The sequence below is a fragment of the Bos grunniens genome, chromosome 1 (assembly GCF_055505025.1).
Source record: "Bos grunniens cultivar Pamir isolate PY7600 chromosome 1, Bosgru_T2T1.0, whole genome shotgun sequence".
Lineage (NCBI taxonomy): Eukaryota > Metazoa > Chordata > Mammalia > Artiodactyla > Bovidae > Bos > Bos grunniens.
Genome location: NC_141165.1, coordinates 28,460,423 through 28,481,317, shown reverse-complemented (window position 1 = coordinate 28,481,317; position 20,895 = coordinate 28,460,423). Strand labels below are relative to the sequence as shown.

The 20,895-nt window shown below is 45.8% G+C and overlaps 1 protein-coding gene across 2 annotated transcripts in view; it reads right to left on the bottom strand.

Moving 5' to 3' along the window:
• Positions 1 to 20,895, bottom strand: part of CLSTN2 (calsyntenin 2) — a 729,802-nt gene that overhangs the window by 696,053 nt on the left and 12,854 nt on the right. The window lies entirely within an intron of this gene.

Here is a 20,895-nt window from a genome sequence, read left to right as displayed (position 1 = left end):
GATTGAAGGCAGGAGGAGAAGGGGACAACAGAGGATGAGATAATTGGATGGCATCACCACTCAAAGAACTTGAGTTTGAGCAAACTCCCAAGAGATAGTGAAGGACAGGGTATCCTGGGGGCTACAATCCACGGAGTCACAAAGAGTTGGACATGACTTAGTGACTGGACAACAACAAATAATAATCATAATCATAAGTATTATCATTATCATTTTAATGCATCGATGTTTTGCCCTAAGAGATAATTACTACTAATGAAAGATACCAATTAGTTAAACATATAACTGCCATACAACTCATCTATTCCATTTCCAGGTACTTGCCCAACAGAAAGAAAAACATATGTTTACTAATAGCTGATATATGAATGTTCACAGCAGCTTTATTTGGAAACAACCCAGATGTCCATCAGTTGAATGGATAAAATAATGTTGGTCTATCCATACAATGGAATACTATTCAGCAATAAAAAGTAATGAACTATTAGTACATGCTGCTGCTGCTGCTGCTAAGTCGAGTCAGTCGTGTCCGACTCTGTGTGACCCCATAGACGGAAGCCCACCAGGTTCCTCTGTCCCTGGGATTCTCCAGGCAAGAACACTGGAGTGGGCTGCCATTTCCTTCTCCAAATTAATACATGCTACAATAGAATAATCTCAAAATCATTATGCCAAGTAAAAACAGCCAGACCAAAAAAAAGAGTAGATTTTGCGTAATTCCATTTATATAAAATAAAAAATGCTAACTAACCTAGAATGATAGGAAGCAGAATAGTGGTTGTTTGTGGGGTGGGAGGGCTTCCCAAGTGGTGCTAGTGGTAAAGACCTGCCTGCCAATTCAGGAGACATTAAAAGATATGGGTTCGATCCCTGGATTGGGAAGATCCCCTGAAGGAGGGCATGGCTACCCACTCCAGTATTCTTGCCTGGAGAATTCCATGGACATAGGAGCCTGGCAAGCTACAGTCCATAGCGTTGCAGAGTCAGACATGACTGAAGTGACTTAGCATGCATGCACACACATAGGTGGGAGCAAGGTAGGGAAGGCCAAACAGAGGAGAAGTTTGCAGGGGCAGAAAGAATATTTTCAAAGTGTTAGATTTGTTCATTGTCTTGGTTGTGGGGATGGCTTCATGGGTGCCTATGTATGTCAAAACTGATCAAACTGTACACTGGAAGTATGTGCAGTTTTTATACCTGTTAAGAAAATGATAATAGAGGCTAGGGAAATAAAGTGATATAAATAGGAAGATAAACCATGAGCCCCTCTTGGAAAGCAGTTTGGCTAAATATATCAGGGACCTTAATATGTCCTTATCCTTGGATACCTCTTCTAGAATTGTACCTTAAGGACACAAAAAGAGATACAAAATTTCCACTACAGAATTATTTTAAACAACAACAAAAAAATTGAAACCACTAATATATCTGAGAAAATGACTGCTCAAATAAATTACGGTATACCCACATACTGAAACACTATGTAGCCACTAAAGGCAATGTTTATGAGGCATTTTTAATAACCTGGAAAAATAGTTATGTGATAATACTAAGTTGAAAATGTAAGATATAAGTGGTATATATGATATGAATTAAACTATGCAAAAATATGCACAGAAAAATCTCAGAAATACCTTGGGGATTATCTCTGAGTGATGGGAAATATGGTAATTTTTAAACTTTGAATGTAAAATTGTAAATGTTCTTACTATTTTTTATGCTTTTCCTTAATTTTCTAAAAGAAGAAAGTATTTTTTTTTTAATTACAAAAGAAAATAACATTCAAGGAAACATCTAGTCTCTCCTAGCTGCTATAAGGATAAGAACCAGATTGCATTTCTCTAATCCTCCCATCTGTGAAAATGTAGATGTGTCTTTAAGGCAAATTGCCATTCTGGAACTTGAATCCATGTTCCTTCCTTTTAGGAAACCTAGAGAACCAGCCGAAGAACACCATATGTTGTCACCTACTTGCATTTTCTATTTTGTTAGCGCTCCACTTCTCTCCACATTTTGAGTGTAAGCCATGTGAAGGCAGAGGTGGGGTCTTTCCCTCTGTTTATACCTCCCCGTCTCTCCCACCCACTGGACCATAACATCCAGGAATGAGGGAGAGAGCAGGGACACGCATACATACACACCGTAATGACATAAATGAATAATAATGTCATATCATGTTCTTATGCAGTCAGCTTTTCAGAGTCATCTAATTTAATCAAAACACCAACAAAACAAGAGCCTTACGGCATTGCAAAGAGTCGGACACAACTGAGCAACAACAAAAACAAGAGGTGGGTGGTAAGGTTGGGGGGATTTGGGGTTCCATTTTTAAAGAGAAAGATGAGACCAAAGCACTAACTACCCTTGGCTGAGATCAATTCCAGAAGCCTTTCCCTGACACCTCTAAATGGATAGTAGACAGAGTACTAGGACTCCGTGGTCATTCATGAGTCTGTGAGGGTCAGCCAGGTCCTGCTCTTCCCTGTATTGCCACTGTCCAGCCCAGGGAGATATTCAGCCAATTTGTGTTATTTCTAGAAGAAAGGGTTAGCCATTGAAGAAAGGGAGAGCTATGTATTTGAACCTGTTTTCTCTAATGTAATATCCTGGGTTGGCCAACCCAATATATCCAAAAGAATCTTCAGGTTTTTAAGACTTCTTTAATAATTTCCCAAAGATGCTACCCTCTAAACTGTCATTTATTTCATAAGCATCTTTGCAGGTGCCTAAAATGATGGACACACTGAGATCTGCCCCTTATATAAAACTGAGAGCCCGAGATACAAAACCGACTCACCCCATGGCTCCTTCCATGGTCACTGTCACATATAGCCCAAGCAAATATTCTAAAATGACTGAACATCCAAAACAGGTAAAATGATGGGTGGTAAGGAAAAGGAAGGCAAAATGTCAAGAGAGTCAGCAGGTGTATCCTGGCTCCTTGGGGGCTCAAGGTCAGTGTTAAGGCTGGGAGGAGACCTAAGGGTGGAAAGATTGCCATGTCCTCCAGAATCAAGGCCAAGCAGACTCTGCCTCTGATATTTTTCTAAGCCATGGGAAACTCTCAAAGCGTTTTACTTGGGGGTTGATACGCTCCAATCTGGTGAAGGATGCCCGCAAGGGGGAAGATACATCAACAGAGGCTTAACGAGGCTGACAGAGAAGATGGGGATAAGAGGGTGGATGCAGAGCTGGCTCAGAATAGCTCGCAAAAACTGACTGTACACATCCCTTCCCAAGTCCACGTTCAGCGATGTCACAGTGGTAGCCTGCAATTACAGCCATAATGGGAATATCAGCAAATGCTACAAATCAGAGAAGTTACCTACCCACGTCCAAGATTGCTAGTTAATTATACACACCACCAGATACAGAGTTTGGAAACCAGCTGGACTGAGGAGGTGAAGTGCAGAGAAGGGTCCACAATAACCCCCTGATGATTCCAGTACAGATTTCAGGATGAATGAGGCCATATCCCTTGAGACAGTGAACACAGGAAGATGAGCTGGCATGCGGTCAGGGTTGAAGAAGGTGAGTGCAGCCAAGAACACTTCAATTTTGAAGGATGTGAAGACAACCCAAAGCATGTGGCTAGGGAAGAGTGGAATTCTGGGTCTGCAGCTTGGGAGACAGTTCCATGCTGTGGAGACAGTGTATCTTAAGCCACAGGTGTGGGCAGGTAAAGGGCAGAGGGATGACCCTGGACTTTGCAGTACCTGACAATACACGACTTGCAAAAGAGATGACTGGGCAAAGGAGACCGAGGAAATTCACAAGGCAAAGAGAAGGAGGGGTGGATGTACTAAGTCATGGGAAGAGGGGAGATTCAATAAAGGGGGATGCTATACTGCCAAATACTGTAGATCTCAAAGTATCTTCTGAGATTGGCATCAGAGGGGCCACTGGTGACCTGAACATGACCAGATTTAAGACAATGTGGGGATCTGGGGAAGAGTAATGATGACTCCTCAATGTTTAATCATGTGATGTTGCATCTTTGCGTCAGTCAGGGTCTAACCAGGAAAACAGTGACTAGATACTTCAAAAAGAGGAAATTTCACGCAGAGAATCAGTTACCCAAGTGACAGAGAACAAAGAACCTAAACAGCAAGTGGCAAGACAGGAAGCCACTACCACCCAGGTCTGGAAGGGGCAAACAGAGGTGGCAAGGTCACCAGAGCCCAGGGTCTGGAGCCACATGACAGAACCTGGAATCTTGGTGGGGCCATCGGCAGGGACAAGAGCTGTGTGGCAGCAGGGAGACTGCCCAGGACAATAAGCAGAGGGAGGAACTCTCTGGCTTCTCCCTTATCCACATTCTCCAGTCTTCCACTAAGGTCTTCCATGGGTTGTCCTGAGGCAGAAGCAACTGGCAAGGCCACTGGGGATCATGGTGCCCTCCCTACAGTGCCCAGCAACAGGAAGGTAAGGACAGATCTGACAGCAAACAGGCAAAGGAATGTCACAGTCACTTAACACATTTCATCATCACCATCCATCAGAAGACCCATCCTGATTTCAGAGATGTTAATATTGGAAAGAACAATCATCAGCTTGAAATTGATGAGACATGGTATACCTGTGCAGACACGGAATGAGGTCACAATGCTCCATGGAGTATCTATTTTCCCAGATGTGTTGGGTTTGTTTGACATTCTTGTCTAATCCTGACTCTATGGGGACACATACTGATCCCTTAGGAGGAGCACAGAGTTGCCAAGTGTGCATCTCTGCAGGTTCTTAGTGGTATCTCCCTTTCCTAATGCTCATTTCCCCAGCCCACCAAGTAAATTATGACCTAAGTGTGTGTGTGTGTGTATGTGTGTACAATTTCTATATATTTTATTATATATTTTCATATATGTATGTATATATAAATATATATATTCATTTTATATATATTATATATCATGTCTTCAAGTTCATCATGACCACTTGGGCAGAATTCACATGTGTTATTTTATCTAGGTGGGGTGATTATTTTAACAAGGTGGGGTGATTGCCCCACCTCGTTCCACAGTGGATTTCCATCTTTTGTACAGAAATGCATACTGTGCCAAAGGAGAAAAGTAATGACTGAGCCAGAAGAAGAGACCACAGGGACAGCAGAAAGAGAAAGCTAGGACGGTGTGAGCACACATCACTTGCTTCCACACCTCCTAGACAAGTGCAGGAGGAGGGGCAAATACCCCATATGGCCAATAAGCCCTCCCCAGAGTGGACCAGCAACATTCTCAGTCCTCACTGACAGTCCCCACCCCCCAGCCTCCCAGGAGACATCACTGTGCAGCAAGGGTTCCAGAGGCCATGATCCTGTCTGGGTGCAATACTGCATCCAGACTCCAAATCAGACAGGAGCAGCTATTTGCTCTGAGCAACCTTCTGAGTGACAGTTGGCCCCAGATGCTCCCTGTGAAGGAGCGCAAGCAGCCTGGGCACTCTGGCTAAGCCCTATTTCCATGTGGCCCTGGCTGCATCTGTAGTGTAGATCAGTATCAATCACGGGGTTCCCCATTGGCAGGTGACTCAGCAGGAGAAAAGAATCAGAAAAACAAGGAAAGTCCATAACTCTGAAGAGTCTGACAAATGGGCTCCCATGGGGTTCCTGAGACCCTGAGTGCCTGAGGATGTTTCCTGTGCTAGCCTAGCCCCTCTAGCCCAGGCCAGTGAGGTTCACCATTAGAAAGGGGGTCCCTGTACTCTCCAGGCCTTCAGATAGCAGCAGTGGCATATATCCTGGTCTCAGCTTGTGTCTGACACAGCACACACACTCTGCTGACTTTGGGTCTCTCCCTGACATCGTTTGCCCTCTCCAGAACTCTCAGAGGCCCCACACCAAAGCATCTCATTGAATCAACAAGTCACTCATTCCTTTGTCCACTCACCCACCCAGTCAACAGTTTGCCAGTTACCAGGTACTGGGGAACAGGGCTAGAGAAGGAAATGGCAACCCACTCCAGTGTTCTTGCCTGGAGAATCCCAGGGACAAGGGGAGCCTGGTGGGCTGCCGTCTATGGGCTCACACAGAGTCGGATACGACTGAAGCGACATAGCAGCAGCAGCAGCAGGGGAACAGGGCTATACTAAGAGATGAGCAGTGCTCCTTTATAGGCTTCACTATCTGGTAGGCAAATCCAGATTTTCAAATTAAAAAAACAAACAAACAGCAAGTTTCTATTTGAGTACAGATTACAGTCAGGATGGGCTTCCCTGCTCAGACGGTAAAGAATCTGCCTACAATGCAGGAGATCTGGGTTCGATCCTTGGATGGGGAAGATCCCCTGGAAAAGGGAATGGCTACCCACTCCAGTATTTTTCCCTGGAGAAATCCATCGACAGATGAGCCTGGGGGCTACAGTCCATCAGCTCGCAAAGAGCCAGACAAGACTGCGTGACTAACGCTTCTCACTCCTAGAGCTAGGACATGACTGTGGGAGAAAGGCAGTCCCCAAAGAAAAGTCCCCAGTGAGGAGACTTGATCTCTCTGTGGAAGTCTGGGATGGAGGCTGTGCATGGGGAGGAAGTGAAAGCATCCCATGCCCTTCAGGGGAAGAAGTAGTGTTGCCTGAAGGGGTAACCTCAAAGTACCAGGCCATGACCAGAGATGAGGCTGGAGAGCTGGGCAGCCCCAAGGCAGGGAGGGCCTCCTGCTCAGAGCACTCATCACCTCCCTCCATCACCTCCACCAGCCTGACTCTCCAGTCTATTTCAATGTCTGTGTTGCCCTTCTCCCCAGAATCATCTATTTTTATCTATTTTTGTCTCTCAGCTTGTTGGAAGAGACAACATTCACCAATCAACAACATTCACCCAAGACTTTTTTTTTTTAATATTTATTTATTTGCCCGCACCATGTCTTCCTTGCAGCACAAGGGAGCTTTTAGTTGCAGCATGTGGGATCTAGTTCCCTGACCAGGGATTGAACCTGTGCTCCCTGCATCGGGAGTGTGGAGTCCTAGACACTAGACCACAAGAGAAGTCCCTCACCCAAGACTTCTGTACTCCAAACAGCCTGCTCAACCAGGAACAGGAGCTGGTGTTTTGGGATCAGGGCTGAAACAGACCCAGCCTTGGTGAAGTGAACTTTACAAAGAGCACTATTCCAGCCTGAGAAATTCCTAAGGCAAAAGGACACTTACCAGTAAAAATAAATTAAGTGATTTTTTTTTTTTAAATTAAGAGCTTAAGCTTTTCAGGGAATCTTATTACTGGTGATTGACAATCAGCATTGTGCTCAGGTTTTTGTCATGTAAATTCCACATTTATCCAGCAGCTTTAACCTGTCAGAGCCATTCACGAATTCTTTGGAGGGTTTCCTTTCTATTTGCTTCCTGGTTATTGCTTTTAACCTGAAAACAGCGGGAAAAAAGAGAGTGCATTCCAAATGGGACATCCCTTTAGTAGACTTTCTGTGTTTCAATTTCAAAATCAATACTTTAACAATAAATGAGAAGAAAATTTCCTTTGAAGACTAGAGCATAAACAACAATGCCTTCGCTGCACTCAGTGCACCGGTGGCCAGTTGATGGGGCTCATAAGAGAGAGGATTGCCAGGGGGGCTCCTGGAAGTCATGGCTGCCTCTCTGCCCGGCCCCAGTGCAATTTTCTGAGGGACTCCCAAGTGCACAGGAGGGGCATGTAAGAGGAGAAGACATGCTTTTGCCCTCAGTGAGTAGAGAATGGAGTCAGGGAAAAGGATGAATGCACAATAAATAGAGAACAAAACATGGAGAATGTCACCAAGTAGGAGGCTGCCACCTGAGTGATACTAAGAGCCTAGACTCAGAAGTCACAGATCCAGTTTAAGTCCCGAACACCATAGTTTAGGGAACTTATTGAGAGTTTTCAGAGACTCTGCTTCTTCAACTATAAAGCAGGGGGTTATCAGACTACCTCACAGAGTCCCTGGAGGAAGAGCTGACCTGAGTTGATGGGTGTAACTATGTTCAAGGTCTGGCTACCCCACCACCTCCTTCCCTCTAGCCTTTGGATAGCACCTCCTTCGGGGCCCCATCTTCCCCCCAGAGACTCCGCTGTGCATGCTGTCTGCCTCGTAGTGTGGGCTCAGGACCTGATGCCTGGGAAATGAGTGTCCTCCATCCTCTGTCTCCGGGCGTGAGAGAGTAAAGACGACTCTAGCTAAAGCCAAAGTCAAGGACACAGAGTGAGGTGGAAATCCAAGTCACCATCTAGTGAGAGAACCCCTGAGGGGAGCAGGGCATATTTCCAGACGACGTAGGAAAGGGACGCAGCCGGTCCACAGGAGGCCCTGCAGCTTCTATTCTGCATACTGGTACAAAGTGTGCCTGTCCTTCCTGCAGGGAGCAAGCTGAACCATGTGCAGCCTCTGTTCAGTAGCTCCAGCTAAATCCAGTTCAGAGTCATCCCAGCCTAGGCACCAGGCCCGGGAGTGAAGAAATCTCCAGGTGATCCCAACCAAGACCTGGTCATTCAAAGCCACCGGCATCACACAGCATTGACAAGTTAACCCCCCACCCCACCCAACCCGTAAATTCCTAAGCCACAGGCTCTATGAGAATAAATTGGAACTCACATATATACACTACTATATATAAAACAGATAACTAACAAGGACATACTGTATAGCACAGGGAACGCTATTCAATATTCTTATTCTTAACAACCTATATGGGAAATGAATCTGAAAGAGATGGATATATGTATAACATTCACTTTGCTCTACACTTGAAACTAACACAGCATTGTAAATCAACTATACTCCCAAAACAATTTAAAAAAAAAGGTTTCTGCTTTATATGCATTAGTTAGGGGTAGTTTGCTAGGTGGGCTTTCCTGGTGGCTCAGAGGGTGAAAAATCTGCCTGCAATGCGGGAGACTTGGGTTCAATCCCTGGGTTGGAAAGAGACCCTGGAGGAGGGTAAGGCAACCCACTCCAGTATTCTTGCCTGGAGAATCCCCATGGACAGAGGAGCCTGGCGGGCTACAGTCCACAGTGTTGCAAAGAGTTGGACACAACTGAGCGACTAAGCACAGCACACAGTTTGCTAGGTAGCAATAGATAATCATACTCCAGCCCCTTCTATGCCAAGGTTTTTATGTTCTTGGCTTACATTATTTTCCAACGGTGTCTCAAGGTAGGATTTAATATTGGCATTGTAAAGATGAGAAATCTGACCCTCAGAGAAGTTTCCAAGATCCCACTGTTCTAAGTAACATAATCAGGACCAATACACCAAATCAAGATTTACACACCATTCACACACCATGAATCAGTCAATCACCCAGAGTTAAGACAACTTTTAAAATAAATCAGGTGTTGTCCTCAGCACCTGAAATGGCCTATTTACATATATTTATATGCTGAGAACACTCACCCTGAAATAAAGTCATTTGGCTGTCAAAAAAATAAAAAAACACCAAATCGCATACCTTTGAGCCGACCCATGTGACTGAAGCTAAGCGGATGGACTAATTCCTGTCAACCCACTCAGCCGACAGTGGCTCAGTGCACTAAGTCTCTCGGAGAAAGGGCAGAATTTGTAGCCACCGGATTTTTCTCTGCCTTCCCTGAAATGACAGAATGACCATAGTCATCCAGACACACAGGCAAGCCAGGGTGGGTGGAGAGGAGAGATTTTCAGCTCTACCGGCTGTTTCACATCAGTGAAGGAAGCGCTGCAGACAGAGGTAACTGCTTTGCAAATTCACTCATAGGTGCTCTGGGAGAATGCTGAAAATAGACTCTCGAGAATCTGGCTGCGATCAGAGGCACCAGATGTTGCCCCAGACGCGGGGATGATGTGTGCTGCGGGCATCAGCCTAATTTAACTCATTCCCCCTAGGGTGGGGGCAGGGGGAATCTGCCTTAGCCCAGATCTTAAGGAGCTGGGGCAACCTTGTCCTCAGGGGACCTTCAGAGTCCTGGGCCTCTGCTCTCCAAAGAAGAGCTGCCCACCCCAACCAGGCCCAGGGTTGTTGGGCTGCAGAGCCTAGCACACAGCCTCACTGCAGGGAAACCTCCTCACTCCAGGTTGGATCAAAGACCAGGTAAAGTACAGCATGGAAACACCCCAAGTTCAGTGAAGGGAAATACCAGTCAGGGATCGTATAGGCCTCCAAATGCCCCAGAAGACCTCACAGCTACCAAGCGAGTCTACTAAATGTGCAAAGGAATCCCAGCATTCAGATCCTGTCAGATTTATTATAGAGAACAGCAGGGAAGTCCACAGAGAGCACACAAATGCTCCCTATAAAATGCCTTCTCTTATTCGCTCCTTCTATCTATTTGGGTTCCCTCAGGATTTGAGTGCAGGTGGTTTATCTGGAGACTTCTCCGATGGCGCTAGTGGTAAAGAACCCACCTGTCAATTCAGGAGACATAAGAGACTTGGGTTCAATCCCTGGGTTGAGAAGATCCCCCGGAGGAAGGCATGGCAATCCCCTCCAGTATTCCCGACTGGAGAATCTCATGGACAGATGAGCTTGGTGGGTTACAGTCCATGGGGTCACAAAGAGTGGGACTTGACTGAAGTGACTGGGCATGCACACACAATTTATCTGGAGATGATCTCAAAAAGACTAGTAGAGGAGAGGAGAAGTGACTCAGGAAGAAAGAGTGGAAACTGGACAAGTGGAACCCAGATCTCATAGGGACCTCTGAGAGGCCATGTGAGAGGCTGTGATGTTCTCCAATCTGAGGGACCAGAGAGCGGGGTTACCGATCCACTGCCTCCTGTCAGTCACTGGCAGAGGACCATTCCTGGGGGTGTTAATTCCTTGAGTCTTCTGACCTGGCCCACACAAGGGCAGAGGAGGGTCTTCTGGCCAGTGAGAGCACACAGGCATAGGGCCATTCATGCTGAAAGTTGGGCCTGAATCCATGAAAATGGCAGGAGCAGAGGGATTGTGGGCAGGGCACCCTCATTGGCCACACATACCTTGTGGCCACTGACTAGCCTCTACCCGACCTGCATGGTATCGAGTCTGTTGCCAGTGTACACTGCAAGAGGGCAGGGTTGACAGCTGCTGTGTGGTCCAGCCTGGAGTTCACATCCCCTCTGGGCAGGAGGCCCCTAATTCTAAGTCACTGGTAGCAGGCCCCACTGAACCTGACAGCTATTCTATTCATCCAGCCCAGCTGGGTGGTGGGGACAGGGTGAAAGAGCCAGCCTTTCCCCCATCCTGGGCTGACTATGGGTAGAATACAGGGCCATCATGGACCTGGTTTTGTGACTACCCTCTGATAGAAGGAGGTCTGCTGGCAAAACAAAGAAACAACAACAAAAACAACACGGAGTAAATAGGCATAAGGGATCTTACTGGGGTCACAGGAATGTTTCAAAACTGACTGATGATGACAGCTGCACCACTTGGTAAATTTATTTAAGCAATCATTGAAATATACACTCAAAATAGATTATTTATGTAATATATAAAATTCGCCTCCACTAAAAAAGAAAAAAAAGATGAGGGGTGGGGCTTCCCTGATGTCTCAGTGGTAAAGAATCAGTCTGCTTTTGCTTGCCAATGTAGGAAATGTGGGTTTGATCCTCGGGTGGGAAAGGTCCCCTGGAGAAGAAAATGCAACCTACTCCAGTATTCTTGCCTGGAAAATTCCATGGACAGAGGAGCCTGGCAGGCTACAGTCTATAGTATAGGGTCACAGAGAGTCAGACATGACTTAGCAACTAAACAACAAAGTTATAAAAATAAATTTATTTTTTTAATTAAAAAATTAAAAGCAAAACCCCACAATACTCCACAAAACCACTGCATCCTAGAACTACCTGAGTGCAACCCCTGACCTGAATTGCTGCCTACAAGTGATATATCGGATTCTTGATATAATCTATTTAGAGCATTGTTTTCCTTCAAGATTGAGCTAATGCTGAAATGAGAAACAAATGTAGAGATGGTCTGAATTATCCAGAAATGCCCAAGAGATACCAGAACACCATGCCCTAGACATCTCTTTTACTCGCCAAATTTTGTTAGAAATACTTTTGTCTGGCTGTCAGAGCAATTTCATACAACCTCAGGCTCTTCCTGCCATTTTACTTTTTCCAAGTTCAACCATTTCAGGTGACTTGGGATGTAAATTCTCCATGAAGTTAAAAAAGACTCCACTTTCTAAAAGAATCTCCAAGGAGCCAATGTGGAGAGAAAAAAATCAAGGAGCCTTGGAGAAGGGAGCATTTTAGTAAGTTAAGTTGGAAGAGTGAGCGTGAGAACTCTCCCTTCCCAGCTGAGTCAATGCTGGGAGCTTGCAGGGAAAAGGTTTTTAAATGCAAGGCCCAAGGTCCATTATGATTGAAAATATGGTGACTCATAAGAGATGATGTTGATTTTAGAATCAGAATGTCAACCAGATCTTCTCATTTCAGGAAGACATACAGCCCTTAGTGCCCTGAAGTTACTGTTGGGCTGAAATTTTTAAAAACTCAACTCCAAGTCAAATATTACAGAACTACCAAATGTCACTGAACTACTTATTATGGGGATATACCATTTCCCATTAAAACAAAATACTAAAATTCACTTTCATCTCAAAGTTACTGAAACTCTCTTTGGCAATTCAGCTTCTCTCTTAGGAGCACCTTCAAGCTTACGTGAAGGAAGGAAGAAAAAATAAACAGACACCTAGGGATTAAAAACAAAATAAAAACTCTATTCCCTCTAAATTATCAATGAAAACACTAAGGAAGAATTTTCCACCCAAGAGGATAGCGTTTTATCTCTGAAATATCAGCACTGACCATAATAAATACTCTAGGCAGTTTGTTAGCATTTAATCCATCTGGATATGAACATGAAACACTGTTATTTTTGCCCCCAATAGTACTGTCAAGCTCCTCCCTCCCACTGGATTGCAACTGCCTTAAAGAGACTCCAGCCCAGTTCTATAGCTTTTCATTCAATTAATAAGATTTAGTCCAGTGCATTTTGAAACTCCAATCTCCTATCTGATCCACAGACCTTCTGCTCCCCATGAAAAGGCAAGTCATTCTAGTCTCCTGAAGAAGGGGCCCAGTGTGGTCTGCTCCCCTGTCCTCCTCCTTTTCCCTACTCTTCTGCTTGTGAGAAAGAGAAGCAGGAGAAGAAAAAGAAAAAGATATGTCTTCGTACTTAAAGCAAAATACATTCTCCCAAATAGCTGGTATTCAGTGCTATGGATGCCAGAGGGAGCCCATGACTAAGCTTTCTCACTGATGGGAAAGTTAATTTACATTAATTATCCAGCAAAGAGGTACATTCTGGAAACGGCCCCCAGAATCATCAGCCTCAGAGGTCCACGGCCCTAAACCGTCTCATATTCAACCTGCATCACCCCAACATGTCACCTGCTCCCAGTCTGTCTCCGTCTTAGGCAAAGAAGCGGTCCTCTTTGCCACTAGTCTATCCCCTTAAATGATGCTCCAGCACACCTTTGATGTGGTCTTTCAACATGCCCCCTGGAAAGACCTTATGCTTCAGAAAGTCTTCCTGTGAAACGGGACAACCTCTTTCAGTTGTCTACCAGTTGGTAACATTTTCCCCTAGGTCCCAAAAGGTCCCCAAAAAGACTACAGTTCCAGAAGTTGTCTATGCTTGAAGGTAATTTCACCTGCAAGCATATATGGAATCCAGCTTAGAAGCAGAAACTTACAAGCCTGTGTGTGTGTGTGTGTGTGTGTGTGTGTGTGTGTGTGTGTGTGTTGGGGAGGGGGGGCGGGTGTGTATCTTCCAGGCACCTCTTGGCCTGAACATCCCCCAGCATGCCATTTAGAGCTCCACTGTTCTCTTCTTTATACTAAATGACACTAGAATGAGTCAGCTAAATACTCTTTGTGTAGCTTTAATAAACTCTAAGTTTCTCAGGAATATAACCATCCTATGAATTAAGACCAGAGTATACTGTCTTGTTGAAGAAGGCAATGGCACCCCACTCCAGTACTCTTGCCTGGAAAATCCCATGGACGGAGGAGCCTGGTAGGCTGCAGTCCATGGGGTCGCTGAGAGTCGGACACGACTGAGCGACTTCACTTTCACTTTTCCCTTTCATGCATTGGAGAAGGAAATGGCAACCCACTCCAGTGTTCTTGCCTGGAGAATCCCAGGGACAGGGGAGCCTGGTGGGCTGCCATCTATGGGGTCGCACAGGGTCGGACACGACTGAAGCAACTTAGCAGCAGCAGCACACTGTCTTGTTCAGAACTTCACCAGAAGAATGTCACCATTTCTTAACAGCGCATTCCCCCAACACTGACCATGGTATCTGACTTGCAGATACAACACACCTGGATCCATCTGCATTTGTAACTGTGGAATTCACAGCAAGCATCTAATTCACTATCTCCTCTAGCGCAAGCTGGGTGCAAGCATTATATGTTATTTTATAATACATTATTTTCCTTTTAGTTTCTTTATATTTCAGTTAAGGCATTACACTGATTTGTTAGATTATGTATACAAGCAAGCAATGATATCAGCAGATTTCATTTCAGGATAATAATGGGAGAACTACAAAATATGTGTTGTAAAAAGGAGCCATTGGTTCTGAAGCAATGCAAACCAGTGGTCTAGAATCATGTTCCTTTCTGCTTATTTCCCTGTTACGTGCCCTGACCCTTTAGTCGAACTCAGTTGGGTCCAAGCTCGAGGGTAATGTTGTTTTCCCTTAAGCCAGAGTCATGGGAAGGGGGCAGCTCTGTCCTGTCCAGGTCCCTGCCCCAGCAGCATAAATGACAGAAAAACTTGGGGCTTCCCAGGTGGAACAGTTGGTAAGGAATCCTCCTGTCAATGCAGGAGACACAGGTTGGATTCTTGGGTCAGGAAGATCCCCTGGAGAAGGAAATGGCAACATGGTCCAGTATTCTTGCCTAGGGAATCTTACAGTCAGAGGAGCCTATCAGGGGGCGGGGAAGGGGGTGCTCGCAGAGTCAGACCTGACTGACAGAGCACACAAGGAGAAAGGGGGTTTCAGGGTCAGAGGCAGGGCTATTAGCCTCCTGCCCACCCCACCCTCCCCCTGCACAGTCCACATCGCCAGGAAGAACCTCAGGAGCTTCCCCTCCCAACACCAGCCTCAGAAGCACTGGATCTGGGTGTTTCCCTGTGCAGAGTGTCAAAGCCTTAATGCTCAGAACTGAACCAGCATATCCTTAGAACCAGAGTAAATGTTTTGACTTTAACAGATTCCCACTTGCTCATTTTTGGTGAACTATGTGTGCAGCCTGGGAATCTCAGCCCAGCCAGAAGTCAGCATCTCTTCCTGCTTGCCCACTTCCCTGTTAGGGGCAGAACTCCAAGGGCCTTATCACATGGAGCCATCTCACTCTCATTGATGACAAAGCTTTTCCAACTAAAAACTCATTTTTGCCTCTCAATACATATGCATCTGATATCATCAACTGTAAATCACTTTTAATTACTTGTTTTGGAAAAGGAGGCATGCTTTATACATGTAGGACTTCTACATTCTAGGGCTTAAGAGGATACTGACAGGATCGAGGAGGATCCACTGAGAAACACAGGAGAGTGCGCTGGGCAGAGCATCAGACCTGCAGTAGCTGATGGCTGGGCATCCAGTGGTACCATCCTGGTGGCTCAGTGGTAAAGAATCTGCACTGCAGGAGCCACAGGAGACTCGGGTTCAATCCCTGGGTGGAGAAGATCCCCTGGAGAAAGGTTTGGCATCCCACTCCAGTATTCTTGCCTGGAGAATCCCATGGACAGAGGAGCCCGGCGGGCTGCTGTCCATAAGGTCCCAAAGAGTTGCGACATGACTGAAGTGACTTAGCATGCACACACACAGCTGATGGTTACAACTTAATTCTCATCAATGCAAGGACAGAAGATGTTCTCCCAAATAGGCTGCATTCAGTGCTACAGATTAAAGAGTGAGCCTCATGACTAAGCCTTTTCATTGATAGGAAAGTTAATTTAATTATCCCAGAAGGATACACACTCTGGAAATGGCATCCTGAATCATCAGCCTCAGAGGTTCGAGGCCCTGAGCCATCTAGCTTCCCAATCCCAAACCTGTCTCATCCCCAAAATGTCATCTGCCCCAGCCTGGCTCCAGCTCCTCATCCAGGAATGCACAAGTTCATGCCAATGACAGCAGTACCTAGACTGTACTGACTTCCTAACCAAATCCTCATACTCCATCAACCCTACTCAGGTGGGCTTGCACTGGAAAGATGGGCCTGGGGGCCCAGGGATAAAGAAGAAAAATGAGTCAAGGGAAACTCCACCCCAGTCCTGTATCCCCACAAAGCAATGAGCTGGGTTCTAGGGAACTCCAGCCATCACCCACACACCTACCTGTCAGTCACTTCTGTCACTCAGTCATGTCCGACTCTTTGCAAGTCCATGAACCGCAGCGCGCCAGGCCTCCCTGTCCATCACCAATTCCCGGAGTCCACTCAAACCTATGTCCATTGTGTCAGTTATGCCATCAACCATCTCATCCTCTGCTGTACCCTTCTCCTCCTGCCCTCAATCTTTCCCAGCATCAGGGTCTTTTCAAATGAGTCAACTCTTCGCATGAGGTAGCCAAAGTACTGGAGTTTCAGCTTCAACATCAGGCCCTCCAATGAACACCCAGGACTGATCTCCTGTAGCATGGACTGGCTGGATCTCCTTGCACTCCAAGGGACTCTCAAGAGTCTTCTCCAACACTACAGTTCAAAAGCATCAATTCTTTGGTGCTCAGCTTTCTTTATAGTCCAACTCTCACAGCTATATATGACCACTGGAAAAACCATAGCCTTGACTAGATGGACCTTTGTTGGCAAAGTAATGTCTCTGCTTTTGAATATGCTATCTAGGTTGGTCATAACTTTCCTTCCAAGGAGTAAGCGTCTTTTAATTTCATGGCTGCAATCACCATCTGCAGTGATTTTGGAGCCCAGAAAAATAAAGTCTGCCACTGTTTCCCCTGTTTCCCCATCTATTTGCCATGAAGTGATGGGACTGGATGCCATGATCTTCGTTTTCTGAATGTTGAGCTTTAAGCCAACTTTTTCACTCTCCACTTTCACTTTCATCAAGAGGCTCTTTAGTTCTTCTTCACTTTCTGCCATAAGGGTGGTGTCATCTGCATATTTGAGGTTATTGGTATTTCTCACGGCAATCTTGATTTCAGCTTGTGTTTCCTCCAGCCCAGCATTTCTCATGATGTACTCTGCATATAAGTTAAATAAGCAGGGTGACAATATACAGCCTTGACGTACTCCTTTTCCTATTTGGAACCAGTCTGTTGTTCCATGTCCAGTTCTAACTGTTGCTTCCTGACCTGCATACAGATTTCTCAAGAGGCAGGTCAGGTGGTCTGGTATTCCCATCTCTTTCAGAATTTCCCACAGTTTATTGTGATCCACACAGTCAAAGGCTTTGGCATAGTCAATAAAGCAGAAATAGATGTTTTCCTGGATCTCTCTTGCTTTTTCGATGATCCACTGGATGTTGGCAATTTGATCTCTGGTTCCTCTGCCATTTATAAAACTAGCTTGAACATCTGGAAGCTCACAGCTCACATTTTGCTGAAGCCTGGCTTGGAGAATTTTGAGCATTACTTTACTAGCATGTGAGATGAGTGCAACTGTGTGGTAGTTTGAACATTCTTTGGTATTATCTTTCTTTGGGATTGGAATGAAAACTGACCTGTGCTAGACCCTAAACCTCTGCAGACACAGGATGAGCATGCCACAGACCCTGACTTCAAGGATCAGGCAGTTTAGGAGCAAGCAGGTAGGCAAGCTGCTAAGTGCCACAATGAAAGTACATATGGGAGCTATGCAATGGAGGTGGCGGTGGGGAGTGGTAAGAATACCCTCCGAGACAGCCCAGGGATGCATCCTAGAGGAGGCACCAGGCTGCCAGGCAAGGCAGAAGCAGATAGAGTAGGGTGTGTGCACTCTCAGAGGCACAAGAAGGCCCAGGAGGCAGGGAACTGAGTTCCTTCCTTGGGTCAGGCTGAAGCATGAGGAGAAGATTCACTCATCCGCTTGCTTAGGCACTCTGCTAGGAGCTGGGCCCTGTGCACATAAGCACACCTTCTAGTCCAGGAACAGGTGGGCACCCACTAAAGAAAGGCCTTCTGGGATAAGCCAAGCAAAGTAGGGCTTTGCAAGTGGCACTAGTGGTAAAGAATCTGTCTGCCAATGCAGGAGACACAAGAGACACAAACTCAGTCCCTGGGTAGGAAAGATTCCCCTGGAGGAAAAAAAATGGCTACCCAGTCCAGTATTCTTGCCTGGAGAATCTCATGGACAGAGGAGCCATGTCCATGGGGTCGCACAGAGTCAGAGATGACTGAACATCTGAGTGCACACAAGGAATAGACATTATCCTGAAATTGATGAAGTGACACAGAGGAATTCTGACCCGGAGGTAATGAACTGGGTGTGACAAGGGCTGCATAGAATTGGATTAAAGAGGAATCAGTCCATGAGCTGGAGGGATAGAGAAGTACAGTCAGGCCAGGAGAATCCAAATTACCAAGTGCTCTCTGAGCAGTGACGCCCTGCCTCCCCACCACCCCCCAGCCTCACCCTCCGTCCTGAGCTGGCTGCAGTAGAAAGAATCAGGGGTATAGATGGTGCCTGTCACAAGAAGCAAGGACCAGAGGGAAAAAAAACAGTCCAGGGCACTGAAGAACACATGGAGAACAACAGATGGAGAAGGATTAGGGTGCTACAGATTGCTGAGTGAGGTGTGCTGGCCGCTGCTCAGGAGATACCCTGCCCTGCCTTTCAGCAGATGCAATCAAGCTAGAGAACTAGGTTGAGTCCTTGTGGCTAATGGAGGGGAGACACTGGGCTGGATGACCATATTCAGGCAGTGCTTCTGTGGTTGAGTCTGAGCACCCCATCTGCACACCTGAGGCTCTTGCATTTCAATGGACGTTGACTTCCTCCCTTGCCTCTTGGGGTACCTACTTAAGTGTTCAGGTGGGTTGGCTGGGGATTAGCAGGGCTTGAATTTCCCAGAAATCAAGGTTGCCTTAGTTCTGAAGGGGAGAAAGGATGTTCAAGTGCCTGTTTTCACCCACAGCCATGGAAACCACACACACTAAGCCCCATGGTGTCTCCATGCCAGGACCTAAGAGCGAAAAGCCATCAAGACCCAGTAGAGCTGGCAGTCAGCATGGGCAGGAGCCCAGATTTTTAAGGATCTGTAGCCGCTACTGCCAGCTTTTGGATGACATAAGGTGGGTCAAATAGACTCATCCCTGGAGGGCTTCCACAATTTGAGCACAGGAGCTAAATCGCTCTAATACAGTTTGAGTGCCATGACAGAGACCCATCTGTCTCACATGTCCCCCACAGCCTCCAGGCAGCCTACCATGCTGCCCCAAATGCCACCAGTGTGCAAATGCTTAACCCTAGGGGTGGAGCTGTGTTCCCTCTTTCTAAATGCACACATCACCAAGTGAGATCATACATCATGTCCCATTACCTTAGCTTACAGGAAAGTCAGAGTGTTTCCTCTCTGATAAGATGATGTAAATAGAGCTTTAGGGCATCAGGTCTAGGAGACTTGAGATAGGGGTAGTAGCACCTCCAAATTCCCTCTATCAGGGCCCATATGGTTGGGAGTATAAACAGGTGACTTGTTTTGAAGCTGTGACTGCATGGTGAGCCCTGTGTCTTTAGTAAGATTAGATGGTTCTGATCCACAGAAGTAGCCAAGTCTTCTAAAGATACTTCTATTAACATTTCCCATGGGACTGAGAAAACAGACTGTAAGATTAGGAGGAAGATGATTCTCATTAATATTGGTGGTATTTTAAGCAGTGACTTCCAGGGAGCAGCCAAACCTTACCTCCAAAAGCAGTTCTTAGTCCTCCAAGGTCTTGAAGAGAGAGATCCTGGTGGAAACCGGGAGCAGGAAGAGATATCTCAGGAGGGAAAACGGTGGACGAGAAGGATGCTAAAGGCGACCCAACAATTACATCAGCCCTCCCCTTCTCCCTCATAGGCTCTGAGACAAGAGGTGGGATACATCTGAAAGCAAAACTCCAGAAAAACATCTTCAAGCAAAGATGCTTGGCTAGTGTCTGACTTGAATTCCTCCACGAAAGAGGGCTGGAATTTAAGTACTAGCAGATGGGTAGAGAGGGGAGGCAGGGGGCTCTTCAAGAAGAAAATATTTTATTCATGATATCTAGTCAAAAGAGGAATCAGTTCAGTTCAGTTCAGTTCAGTCCCAGAGGAATAGACCACTAAAAAGACTTAAATGTCATTTTTAAATTAATACACAAGAAACAACCATCTTGATAATTCTGATGATGGTGCAATAAAGCCAAAATCATTGGTTTGCTTTTGGGAAAAAAAATAGCCAATAAAAAGAAAGTAAAATCTAGGTCTTGAATGTAAAATTCTTTTTAACTCTATAAATCTCTGATCAGCCTCCTTCCCTGTTCCAAATGATAACATACGCTCCCACAAACAAAAATACACAAGAAAGGAAGAAATGAAGATGAAGGAAGGAAGAAAGGAAAGTAGGAAGGAATGAAAGAAATAAACTTAATACAATAAACTGTAAACTCAATATCTTCTCTCATTGCCTAACATTTCTGTGAATTTCCTGAGTGATGGCTTGTCTTTTAGCTCTTGGCTGAGAGTCCTGATTCTTAATCCCTCCCATACAGGGTATGGAGGAGAGAATTTCAAGCATTTTGCAGCAGATAAGTGTGCCAAGAAGTGCTGGCAGAGCACTATGAACTGAGATTCTAGGACTGAGTGGGTTCTGTCCTTGCGTGAGGACCAGAGTATGTTAGCTCCAGAAACACGGAGAAGCAGTCGCACACTCCAACACTGCTCTCCCACATTCTATGTGACATCTAACCATTAGTGATACATTCCTTCCAATTAACATTATCCTTGGTAGGTCTGGAACCACTAGCTCCAGGGCAGGCTGTGGTTA